The following is a 13,970-nucleotide window of genomic DNA, read 5'->3' as shown; positions in this document are numbered from 1 at the left end:
TTGCTTTTGGGAGCCAGGCGCTGCTTAAAACTAGTACTCCCTCCATCGCCTCACCTCAACACCCACACACTCTCACATGCACTGGTTCTGCCTGCATTATATTTGTCAATAAGCAATAAGCATGTACTGCAAAAATGCCCTTGTGATATCCCTGAGGTCCTTTGGAAAGTGTTTACCCCGCTCCTTACCCTGGCATCCCAGAGGTCATTGGTGTGCAAGATTCAGTGGGAGGCGGGGAATCTATTATTTATTTATTTGTTGCATTCATATCCCGCCTTTTTTCCTCTTGCGAGGAACCCAAGGTGGCTTACGTTATCCTCCTCTCCATTTTATCCACACAACAGCAACCCTGTGAGGTGGGTTGGGCTGAGAGTCTGTGACTGGCCCAAAGTCACCCAGTGAGCTTCCATGGCTGAGTGGGGACTAGAACCCGGATCTTCCGGCTCCCAGTGCAACACTCTCGCCACTACACCACACCGGCTCTCACCATACCGCACTGGCTCTCTAGTTACATTATCTTAACTAAAATCTCCCTGTGAAGTCCATCATGCTATACATCAGTAACAGAGGAAGAGAAACCCCTTGGGTTGCATCCAGGAGCTGCCCTCCAGGAGAGGAAGGGACTTTCCTTGAGAGGAGGGGTCCTGCTCATGTAAGGTCCCTCTGCTCAATTTTGGGTGAATCCTCCTGCCCCCCACACATCACAGCTTGCCCCATTCAGCAGGCTCTCTCTGTGTAGCATTTTCAGGGGGCTGGCGGGGCTGCTGTGGGCGAGAGAGGGTGAGGAAGTCCAATCCCGCCGGCGTACTTGATCCAGCATAAATCTGGATCCTACCCAGTAATTTGGAGGAGGAGGAGGGGTTGATCCATCCATCCATCCATCCATTTATCTGTTACAGCATTAATATACCACCCTTCAGCCTATTTGGATTTTAGGGCAGGACACAACAAAAATGAATGCTGTCATATGAAAGAACAATAATGAAACAGCAGCTAAAAATCCATAAAAGCAGACTAGGGTTTGCAACAGATTAAAATGCCTGGGTAAATAAAGGTGTTTTTTCCTGGCGCCAAAAAGATTGCAATGTACGAGCCAGGTGACACCCCCACCGGGGGGGGGGGATTCCATAATGGGGGTGCCACTGCTGAGAAATCCCTTCTCCCATGTAGTTGAATTGTGTACCCCTGATAAAGGGGACCCTGGAGAAGGACCTCAGCAGAAGATCTGGTCACCTGGGCAGGTTGGTATTAGAGAGCTATCTTAATTATTGAGTTATAAAACATTTATTACTATTTTCATTTCTATACCACCCAATAGCCAAAGTTCTCTGGGCATTTTACAACAATTACCAGCCAAAAATACAAGATAATAAAAATATAACATAAAATCATTAACATTCAAAATTTAAAAACAATTTAAAACAACTAGAACACAGTTACATACTGGACCTGATAAAAACAACCGACATCAATGCCCCATTATATGCCAGCAAATGCCTGGGAGCAGACGACAGCCTTAACCTGGCGTCAGAAAGATGACAATGTTGGCACCAGGCAGACCTCAGTGGGGAGACCATTCCATAATCAGTGGGCCATCACCAAGAAGGCCCTCTCCCTTGTCAGTCCCCTCTGGGACTCCCTATTTCCAATGTCTAGCCTGCCAACTTCTGCACGGGGGGGGGGGGGGATTATTCCTTCTTAGCCATTAAACTGAAATAACAAAGGCATTAATGTGGGATAAGATATGCCTTTTTAAACAAACAAACCAGATCAGAGCATACAGCTTTATTTAACCAAGATGTTAGATTTATCATTTACTATTCCCAAAGGACGTGAGCAGAGAAATAAAAAGCACAAATAGTATTTCAGAGCTTAAGACTTACTCTAGGTGACCTCTGCCTGTTTATTAATGACCTAAGAATGACTATAAGTCTATGGCAAAGAGCAGTTAGAAATCAAAGTCCCTCTTGACCCCTTTGGCAGGAAGTGCATCTTAGCCTTCAGGGAACACCACTTTCCCCAGCTCTAAAGGCACCTTGTCACAATCTTGGCAGCATTCTGAAAGGAAAATTTGCCTGGGAACTAGCCTGAGGGTACAAGGTGATGCAAGGAGATAGAACAGTAGGCAGGGGGACTGACTGTATTCTTCTCAGAAAGGCTCTTGCATATGGGATACCCAAAAAAAGGGAGGGAAGAAACAGCTCACCCCAGTTTTCAAAGGCACTGTCTTGTCCATCCCTATATAGAACTTAGGGCTGGGTCTTCAATGTGGTGCCCGTGGGCACCAATGCGCCCATGGACACTCCCCTTGGTGCCCACCAGGCTCCCTGCCCCTCTTGATTTTCATTTTATTTCTTAGGTTTTTAAAATCATTTATAATTATTGTTGTTGTTGTTATTAACTAGAGGTTGGCATGTTGCAAAACAAAGTGCTGCCCCCTGCACCATCTTTATTTGGGTTCAAAAGAGAGGTTTTGATTTTTTTGGAGGTTAGACCCCCCCCCTTTCTGCTTTATACTTAGGTTCTTGGGCAAGTTACTTTTCTTTCAGTCTCATCATTTGCCTTCTGAGAAATTAGTGCAACCAGCCATTTTATGAATGGGCAACCCTGCCCCCATGGCAGCCATTTTGTGAGAGTACCCTAGAAATTCACTCTCTCAAAATTCAAAATGTCCCCACTGACTGAAAAGGGTTGGGGGGCCCTGACTCACAGAGAAAGGCATCTTCAGGCTTACCCTAGCAGGAAAGTACACATCTGGGATGATGTACCAGCATTTGGGGTTATCAGAAACCAGCAGTTCAGAGGCAGCTCATGGGTCATAAGGCAGTTTGCAAGGGGCTCCCAGTGTCCATTGCTGAGCACCACTCCATGCAGGAGAGGGGAACCACTGCCCTTACCAGAGGATGTTGTAAGGTGGAGACATGGGAGGTGTTGACTCAGTCACCAGACAGGTGTGTGGCTGATGGGTGGCAAACAATGCCCACACAGGTAGCCGCGATTCATGCTGGGCACTGCTAGCTGGAGCCTCTGGTGAGGGTGCCGGGGCCTCCTCTCCCACGCAGTAGCCCTCCGCAGTGGATGCTGGGAGCCTCCAGTGAACCTCCTCCTAGGCCACCACTGCAGCAGCTGGGAGGAGGCCGCTGTTGTGGACCACTTGAGCCCTGGTTTGGTTTTTGGTTATGTTATAGTTCAGATTTTGCTTTTAATCTGCATTTTATCATTGTTACCTGCCTTGAGCGCCACTTTGGCTGGAAAGGCAGGATATAAATCTAATTTAAAAAACAAATGTAGTAACAGAGGCATGTGTGACCCCTGCAGGCGCGAACTCAACAGAGGGTTGCATTTAACTCTGGCAACGTAAGACAATAATATTCCTTACTCTCTATCACCTCTCCCCAACATCCAGAAGATTTTGGGGCAACAACTCCCATCAGCCTCAGCCAGCATGGCCAACGGTCAGGGAGGGTGAGACTTGTAGTGCAAAACATCTGGAGGGACCCACAGTGGGGGAGGCTGCTATGATAGCCACCCATGCCCAGTCCTCTCTCATGAGGATGCTGCTGGATGGCCCTGAAAAGCTGGAATTGCCGACCACTCTGAGAATCGGGAATGCGAAAGAAGACCCTCCTGGTGGAGGCACTGCAGCGAGAGGGTCTCCAACCAAGCTGGAACTCTTGCTGTGCTTGTTCGACTGAAGGACTCCATTTAAAAGATGTGCACAAGTCAGTGGAAGGACAGTGACAAAACCATATAAGAGGAGGCTGGGCCAGATATTTCTGTTTCCGTAATGGGGGAAGGATTCTGAATGGATGCCTGTGGTGACATCCTTTCCATTAGTCAGGCTGAATTCCTCCCCGCCGCCACTGCCACCGCCACCGCCACCAATCTTGGCTAACAGAGTCCTTTTCTGTGATTGCCAATCAATACCTGGCATTGCTAACTACTCACCTGACAGCTTCAAGTCCTCTGTTTTTAGATAGTGGGTTGGATCCCCTGCCAAAAGGAAGGGGAAGGGCTCTTAGCTTGAATCTTTTTGTGCTGGGGAGGGCACATAGGAGGGGGATGTCATCGCAAGCCCTGAAGGTACACCATGGGGAGGAGGTTTCTGTAAGCCAAACAGCAAAAAACAGAATGTTAAGGTATTTAGTTATTTAGGGTGCAAACCTATGCATGTTTAGACAGAAAGAAGGACTATTTTCTGCCTAAACATGCATAGGATTGCGCCCTTACAGTATAATCTTATGCATGTCTACTCAGAAGTAAGTTCCACTGAGTTCAGTGGGGCTTACTCCCAGGTAAGTATGTATAGGATTGCAGCCTGAATGTATTACACCATTTTAATAATATAATATGCACTTTTAATCACAACATATAAAAACGCCAAGGGATTATTAAACATTTCCCACTGTTTTGGTCATCTTTAGCCCGGCACTAAAGGATCACACCCTCATTTAAGCATGGTGCTCTGATTTGATCATGCGCACCAGGTCATTTTCTTCAAATGTAATACCTTGAGGGCTGGTACTTGAGACAGATGAGGCAGCAAATGAGACAGGGGGAACTAGATGAAGTCCTCATCAGACTCTGCTGTTTCCGTAGGGGACGTGATGACACCTCAGGATCCCTCCTACACCCTACCTAGGACCTACAGTGAGAACACAGGTGGCAGTAGACCGGATATGTAGCAAGCAGCTTCTGGAGGATCACAGGTCCTGCATGTTCAATATATTACACCAATGAGGGGAAATGAGCTATTGTGCAGACATCCCTTTCTCTTACTGGAGATGCTCAGAGAGAACAATTTGGCAGAAACTGCAATGTGGGGAGCACTGGCAACACGGGGGGCGGGGGGGTGCCGAGTGGGTGGGTGGGTGGGACTGATCCCTGGCAAGGCAGAGGACGTGATTCATAAGATGCTGGTCTCAACCCACTCTCCGCTACAAAAGGCAGCCCGAACTGGTAGTGGCTGTCAAATCCTTTTCCTGGTATCTCTTGCCTCTTTTTTTGTTTTTGTAGAATGTCTGCAAGAAATGCCAAAGAGAGGCAGAGGAAGGAGAAGACGATGTGCAGGTTTTTTTAGTGTGGGCCCCACTCCTCAAATTTTAATGAATATGTTTATACAGATTTAGCATATCAGTTCAGCTGTTCAGCACTTTGTGTAACATTTATCAAAAATGCTACCATCTGTGAGACACTATACAATACATAACAAAGCTTTCTCTTTTTCTTGTTTAAGCCATCTATTCAAATCTGGTTTTGCATGTCTTCTGTCCAAGCAGATTTTTCCAGTGATCCTCTCTACAGTTGCGTGTATTGTAGAGATCTTTTCTCAGTTCTTTCGTCTTCCACAAAACTCACCTCAGGCAGTTCTTTCAAAGTTTGCCTTTTGAAAAAGAAAACTCGACACTTGCCTAGTGTTCATGGCAAGTAGTATGAATAAATGTGATGTGTTACTATTGGATTAGGACAACATTATTGTGATATAAATTATTCTCACTAAAATACCACATATTGACTGGGTTCGCACAACACACTAACCCACACTCAGTAGGTTTTTGCTGAGCTGTGGGTTGTTTATTGAACTGTGGGTTAGCGTGTTGTCTGAACCCAGGACATTTTCCACAGGTGGCTTGTTAACCATCAGTGTGGCTTATTTTTCTTGAACAAGCCACCTTGAGAACCCCTGGTTTGTTGTTGGGTTGTTCAGCGTGGTTAACAAGCCACCTGCAGAAAACGTCCTGGGTTCAGACAACACACTAACCCACGGTTCAACAAGCAACCTCATGGTTCAACAAGCAACCTCATGGTTCAACAAGCAACTCATATTCAATCATTGAGTGTTGGTTACAGTGTTGTGTGGACAGCCCCACTGTTACTTACTAAGATGGCCCTGGAGTTAAGAACACAAACATCCCAGTCCTAAATATCTGTGTTCATGGATCCACTTGCGAAACTGGCCTCATTCATATATGCAAAGTCACTGTGGGGACAGATGTGGGGCTCACACAATTGCCCGTACCTGCTTGATTACCACAGTAGCATGTGATCTCCCATGTCTCTAGATCAGCCTGCCCCAACTTGGTGTCCTCTAGATGCCTTGGATTGCAGCTCCCATCATTCCCCATGGCCATGCTGGCTGGGAATTATGGGAGTTGCAGTCCAACACATCTGGAGGGCACCAAGTTGGGGAAGGCTGCACAAAACTGGAGAACATTCAAAATAATCCAAGAGAATGAAGAGACAAAGTTTCAGGATATTGAAAAAATATGTGTCATTCTATTATTTGAAGCAGCCCAACACATTTTGGCTCAGCACCATATAACTGGGCATTCTTCAACGGTCACTTTTTCTTTAAAAAAAAAATGCTTGCAGAGATCTCCGAAAAATTAATCTCCTGCCTGGCATGCCTTGCACCTGCCTGCTATGGATAGTTTTATTCTTTGAAGTAGCCCAATGTGTTTCAGCCCAGTAACATATAATTGAGCATTTTTCAAGAGCCATTTTTTCCTTAAAAATTGCTGCAGTCTCAGGATGTTGAGAAAATATATGTAGTTTTATTCTTCCCAATGCGTTTCAGTCCACTACCATATAATTAGGCCTCCTTCAGAGGTCAATTTTCTAAAAAAAAAATCCCTGCAGAGATCTCTGAAAAGGTTGTCTCAAAAATGAATCAAGTGACAGGATTCACCTTGGAGACAAACTTTTCAGAGATCTCTGCAATGATTCTTTTTAGAAAATTGATCCCTGAAGAAGGCCTAATTATATGGTGCTTGAAGTAGCATTGGGCTACTTCAAAGAATAAAAGGATAAAAAGATTAAAACATCAGATTAAAACTATGGTATTCTAAAAAGCAGATACCAAAAAAACGTGACTGGTCAATTAAGGAATGCCTCCTGGAACAGTGTTGTTTTCAGGAGGCACTGGAAACAGCACAGTGTTGGTGCCTCCCTGACCTCTGGGCACAGGGAATTCCAAAGAAAGGGGGCCACCACAATGAAGGGTCTTCTCCTGGTGATCACCAATCGGGCCATAGGTCCATGTGGAACCACCAGGAGCAAGCCTTCCAATGACCTCAGTGACTGGGCAGGTTGGTAAGGGAGAAGGCGCTCCTTCAGGTATCCTGGTCCCAAATTGTTTAGGGCTTTGTACACTAGTGCTAAAACCTTAACCTGGCCCGGTGGTGAATAGACAACCAGTGCAACTCCCTCAGCAAAGGAGTTACATGCTGAAAAGGGGCAGCTCCTGACAATAGCCAAGCTGCTGCATTCTGCACTAGCTCCAGATTCTGGGGCAGCCTAAGGGCAGCCCCACATAGAGTGCATTGCCGTAATCTAGTCTTGAGGTTACTAGCACTTGTACCACTGTGGCCACATTATTCCTGTCCAGGAGAGGCTGTAGTTGGTGAACCAGCCAAAGCTGGTAAAAGGCACTCCAAGCTGTCATGGCCACTTGGGCTTCCAGCAACAGTGATGGAACTAGGAGTATCCCCAAACTATGGACCTGATCTTTCAGAGGGAGTGCAACCCCATCCAGGCAATGAGCCTATCTCCTAGACTCAGGAACCACTCCCCCACAGGGCTTCCATCTTGCCAGGATTCAGTTTCAGTTTGCGGGCCCTCATCCAGCCCATTACTGAGTTCAGGCACTGGTCGAGGATGTGCACAGCCTCTCCCGATGTCACAGGATGGTAGAGCTGTGTGTCATCAGCATACTGATGGCACTTGGCTCCAGATCCCCTAATGACCACTCCCAGAGGCTTCATATAGATGTTAAATAACATTGGGGACAAGATGGTATCCTGTGCCACCCCATAGCTCAATTGCCAAGGGGCCGAGGAATGGTCACCCAGTGTTAGTCTCTGAAATCAGCCCTGCATGTAGGGCCAGAACCACTGTAACACAGTGCCTCTGATACCCATCCCACAGAGTTGATCCAGGAGGATACCATGGTCGATGGTATCAAAGCCGTTGAGAGACTGAGCAGAATTAACAGGGTTGCACTCCCCCTGCCCCTCTCTCGATAAAGGTCATCCATCAGGGCGGCCAAGGCTGATTCAGTCCCTTAACCAGGGTGAAACCCAGATTGAAATGGGTCTAGATAATCAGTATCCTCCAAGAGCGCCTTCAGTTGTTTTGCCACTACCCTCTCCAGAACCTTCCCTAAGAAAGGGGTATTTGCGATTGGGCGGTAGTTGTCTAATACCATTGGGTCCAGAGTGGGTTTCTTCAGGAGTGGTCACACTACTGCCTCCTTAAGAACAGCAGGGACCACCCCTTCCTGAAAGGAAGCATTCACCACACCCTGGGCCCACCCAGTCATATCCCCGCGGCTTGCTTTTGTTAGCCAGGAAGGGCAAGGATCGAGAGGGCACGTGGTTGGTTGCATTGCTGCAAGCACCTTGTCCATGTCATCAGGCTACAACAACTGAAACTGATCCCACAAAATTGGGCAGATGGTGGCATCAGACACCTTGACTGGAACTGCGCTAACAACAGCATCGAGTTTGCTGTGGAGACAAGCAACTTTGCCCTCAAAGTGCAATGCAAACGGGTCACAGCGGGTCCTTGAGGGGACCAGGGCCCCATTCGCTGGGAGGAGTGTTAACAGCCCCTGGACCACCCGAAAGAGCTCCACTGGATGGCTACTTGAGGAGGCAATGGAGGCCGCAAAGTAAGCCTTCTTTGCTGCCCACACTGCCACACAGTAGGCATGGTTATGTGCTCTAGAGTGTGCTTGGTCACCTTCACTTCAAGACTTGCGCCATTTGTGCTCTAGCCGACGTCCAGGCTGTTCCATTGCTAGAACTACCATCCTGGGTTCCTCCAACACAATGTTAGGTTGCTATGCTAGGGTAGTTCTTGATAGTCATCTTACATGATGTGAAAGCCTATAAGAAAAAGAAGAGCCTAAATATCGCTTGTGCTTCTTGCATTAAACTGGACACTGTCATTCTACTGCATGCACCAAAATTGTGGACGGCGTTGATACTTCCTCCCTAGCTGAGAACTGGTGATGCTCTCTCTGCCTCCCATGGTCTCCCTGTGTACATTTTCCTTCTCATTTTCTACCAGACATTTTTTACTATTTTTTGCCATTGCACTTGCCTGGCAGGGGCGCAGCTTCACAAATACATCTAGTAGCAGCATCCATGCTGCCCAAACAGCCCCCCAGACTCTTCCATCACCCTCCACAGAAACCCGCACTGACCCCCCGTAAGCAGTTGTCATGCACTTGGCATGCAGGTGGTTTGCAACCATGTAGATGTAATTGCAGCGCACATACAAGCCTCCAGCTAGTGGACCCCTCTCTCTCCTGCTCTTCCACCATTTTTCATAGAGCCCATGGGACACAGCTGTACTTACAGAGGAGAATGGCATGTTCTACCATCCCATCTCCCCACGCATTCAGTTTTCTCAAAAGCAGGGGATGGAAAAGCGTACACTTTGATATCATGCTCCTCTGTGGCCTCAGAGAATGTGGCCTTCGGGGCGCAATCCTATGCATGTTTAGACAGAAAAATGTCATACGGCACTTTTTTTGTCTAAAAACGTGCGTAGGTGTTAAGGTTCCCCTTCTAACCTGGACCCCTTGGGCAACTCCGCAAGGATCTCTTGCCTCCTTAACAGTCCCACCTTCCTTCTTTTAAACTTCGCCTTCCCAGCAACGTGGGGTTTAGGCTGTAGACGTGGGGTGACTGACAATGTAGACACAAGGTTTGACCTCAAACGTTCACTTTAAATAAAAGTTCATTTAAAGCAAATACATTACAACAAAAGGTACTTATACAATAGAGCTGAGTGACACAAAAGGCCTTAAAAGAAAATAAAAGTTGCAAAATGCAAGTTCTTTTACCCTACCTGTCCTTATACTTTTCTAGACTGCTTCTTCCTGCTCACTCTTCAGAGTCTGCTCTCACTTCAGGCTCTGGCTGTCTCTCTCTTGCTCTGGCTGCAGCCTGGTCTTTCTGACTCTAATTGGCTCTCGCTCTCGCTCTTTATATACCCTCCTCCCTCAAAACTGAAAGTACTATTTCAAACCTGAAGAAATGAAACTTCTGGTGCTGGACTCAAGCAGGACACAAGTGCAACAGCACCATCCTGCCCACATTTCCCAGCAACTTGTGTACATAGGCATAGTGCCTCTAGTACTGGAGGTAGCACATAGCCATCAGGACTAGTAGCCATTGATAGCCTTCTCCGCCAGGAATTTGTCTAACCGCTTTTAAAGCCATCCAAATTGGTGGCCATCACCACGTCTTGCGGTGGTGAATTCCATTGTTTGACTATGTGCTGTGTGAAGAAGTATTTCTTTATATCTGTCCTCAGTCTCCCACCAATCAGCTTTATGGGATGACCCCATGTTCTAATATGATGGGGGGGATAGATGTCTCTCTATCCACATCCACATAGCCACGTTCTCTATCCACATCCACATAGCCACGTTCTCTCAGATCTCTTCTGTTTGGTAGCAGCAGGGTGTCGTCCACTGTATATAGTTTTGTCCTTTTTGCTGACTCATCACAGAAAATGCTGACGAATGCTTTTCTGCAGTACATTCCTGCTGACGAGTGTGATGAAAGAATGTTTCAGCCCATCCCAGGGGTCAGACATGGGTGCATTTTGTGAAACATGTCCTTAGCATAGATTGTGTAACAGGGCTGTAATATTGATGGAGATGACCACGCCTGTCCATTTCTAAGCTTTTAAATACTTATGGATTTTTAATTGTAATGTTCTCAGTATGCATTTTGCATAAGGGGCTTGGTGCATTATTCATTGTGGCAATGACGAGAGAAAGTTAATGAGTTTTGTAGGACAATTATTTTACAGGCTCCTGTGCTTCCCAAAGTCTGACAGCTAGAGCTTCATAAGATAAGCAGTGCAGAGGTTCAAGTCTGCCTGGAAGTTGTAGCCTGGACCACTACCATTGCCACCACCCCACACATATGTATGAGATACTTGTGGGCTGATTGTTGCTACTCAGCACTCCCTTCTCTGTTACTGCTTTGCATATTTCAGGACTGCTCTTAGCTTCCTACGCTCCAACAGTTGAAGGATAAAATACACAAACCTGCTTGTGACATCCCAGTTTCCATAATGAGGATTTGCTCCAGAGCACACATATCCACCCAATTTTGGTTAAAGATATACCAAGAAAAAAAAATACAAAAATTATAGGTAGCACTTCGTCCATTAAAAAAATAATCCAAAAACCACAAGATGGTAATACTTTTTATTAGGACCAAACCTAATCTGATCTTTGGTTCTGATTAGGACCAAAGATCAGAAACCTGTCAGCGAGCTTTTGCGTTCTGAAGAACTCAACATCCAATCTGAAGAAGAGTTCTGGAGAACTCAGAACCTTGCTCACGACTTGGTGATATTTTGGTTGGTCCTAATAACAGGTATTACTCTTCAAAGGTTTGTAGAAAAACATAATCATCTTGCAACATGCTTAAAACATACCTCAGCAGTGGCAGTCTGTGACATGGCAAACTGTGTACACCACATGGTGCTTTTGTATTCATACATGCATGTGCACTGGAGACAAGGTGTATTTATTTATTTATTTTTATTATGGCTGGCTGGGGAATGTTGGGAGTTGTAGGGCAACACAGCCAGGGGGCACCAGATTGGGAACACTAAACTAACACTACCATTAAAAAAAAAAAAATCCTCAGGTCAAAAACAGGGACAGTTGTTTTGTAAGAATAAGTGAAGAAAATAGGGGCTGTCCTTAGTAATAGGGCCAGTTGGTTTGTTTAATGCATTTGTGTCTCACCTATTAGGGTAAAATCCTCTCAAAGAAGGTATCAAAAATCAGTGCAGTACATATAAATTACAACAAGGAATTAAAACAAGACCAATAAACTAATGAATGAAGACCAATGAATACAGCAGCAATTAAAACATGAAAAACGTTTGTTACAGATCGGGTGAGGGGTGTGGGGCGGGGTGGACCTTCCCTACTGATGGATCTCCTTCTTTACAAGGGTTCCCCAAAAAGGAATTGTGATAGGCTGCCACCAGTCTGATGGAACCTCCTGCCAAACCCTCATCTATCCAGCTGCTTGGAGAGTTTCTAATTCCTTCTGCTAAGAACCCCTCTTTTCAGCTCAGCTTTGGGTGGGGTGGGGTGGGGTGGGGTGGCGATGGAGTGGGGAATAGAAAGGAAAGTGTTTAGGATTTACTTGCCCAAAGGACACAGAACTTAACAAAACCTCATGAAATATTCTAAGAACACAAGAGGTAGCTTAGCAACCATGCAGTACTGCCTACGGAGAAGGCTTTAGTGAAAAAATTCCCTTTTCAAACAACATAGCCAAACATCTAGATATAAAAAGAACTGTATTTACTGGGGGCAGGGAGAGACAATAATCACAAGCCCAGTTTTCCAAAAAAAAATAGTGAAGCCAACCAGTAAAGCTTAGGTAGTACATTTTTACTTGCGTGAGTAGAATCTTGGGTTTCAGCTCATGTGGAGAGTCCCTTGCAGAGACAGCATCTTTGGACTCCTGAGGAGGTGTCACCAGATACTGAGGGTGCAATCTCACATATTTATGGGCATCTGAGGCAAGTCAAAGCATCTCCTTAGTGGAGATGGACTGCTTTGTCCAATGGAGTGATAAACTGATTGCTAGCCAATCAGGAAATTATTTAGAGGTTAGGTGTTAACAACTCTGAATGTTCAAGTCAAAAGAGTTGGCTGGTTCCAACTACTGGAACATAGTAAAAAAAGAGCTTAACCTCTGGATGTATATTTGGGGGTGGGGAAGAAAGAAATTGTGCCTATTGCTGAACTCCCCATGGAGCAATAAAATATAGGCCTGGGGTGGGCAGCACACAGTCTGCATGTGGCCCCTGGGCCATTTTTGCAGCCCCTCCCCCACTGCTGGTGGACTTGCTATGGTGGTAGCAGTGGCAAACAAAGGGTGATGTTCCTTTACAACAAGGCATGCAGGGAGTGCACACCTTGTAGGGAAGCAGAATCACACTCCTGGAAGCCTGCTGGGAGCACAGTTTTGCTTCCCAACAAGGTGCTCACTCCCCACGTCTTGTGTGTCAAAGGAAAATGGCTGCTTTTTGCTGCTGCCCTGCCACCAAATTTCATCAGCAAAATCCGCAGCGCAATGGAAGCGACTTTGGTGGCAGCAGGGAGGGGTACAGCCCCCAGTGGGTGCTGGGGATGGGGGGAAATTGGTCCCGGGAGCTGCGGAAGTTGACCACTCCTGGTGTAGGCCCTCTAGGACCACCAGTGGACCACTCCTGGACCACTGGTGGACCACTCCTGGTCAAGCACCACTGGCTGACCACTCCTGGTGTAGGCCCTCTAGGGACACTGTTGCTATGTGAAGCAGCATCCTACCTACTCCTTGTCACTTAGAAAGAACAAGCACAAGAGTAAAGTTACAAAAGCAGTTCAGACATGCTCAGAATAATTGTGGGAAAAGACCCTAAATGGGCAAGATCCTACTGCCACATTTTTCATAGACCCTTCTTGTAGCCTTGGCCAACTCACTTCCCTGACTCCCTTTCCATATGTGCCTTTTTTTTTTTACTCAGTCTAATTCACCATCTCTGAACTGGCCCTATTCTTTACCAGGCCCTAACATGCCAAGGAATAGCGAAGGGCTCTTTGGCTAAGAAGCACTCTGGCATAAAAGGGATGCTTCGTCGGGTGGACTTAGGAGCAATGGGCAGCCTCCTAGGCCTGCTTGCTCTTTTAATTTGCCTTTTGGAAGGGTTCACCTTTGCAAAGTACTGTCAATGCCTGAAGGAGAAACAAGATGAATAAACCAAGATCCAGAACACTAGGCAGCATCAATGCTTAAGTGAATCCCTGCGACTGGCCGCAAACACTGCCACCAGCAACATCCAGGCTGGGATGGTGACCCAGCATCTCTGAGGAACCCCGGGTGGATTTCTGAGCTCTACAGCGATCTTTTTCCTGTCCTACCTAGACAGGATTT

Source organism: Heloderma suspectum, chromosome 2, assembly GCF_057233095.1.
Source record: "Heloderma suspectum isolate Gila_16-S chromosome 2, 16-S_ref, whole genome shotgun sequence".
NCBI classification, from domain to species: domain Eukaryota; kingdom Metazoa; phylum Chordata; class Lepidosauria; order Squamata; family Helodermatidae; genus Heloderma; species Heloderma suspectum.
The sequence above is the reverse complement of the archived record's forward strand: the minus strand, read 5'-3'. Positions refer to the sequence as shown.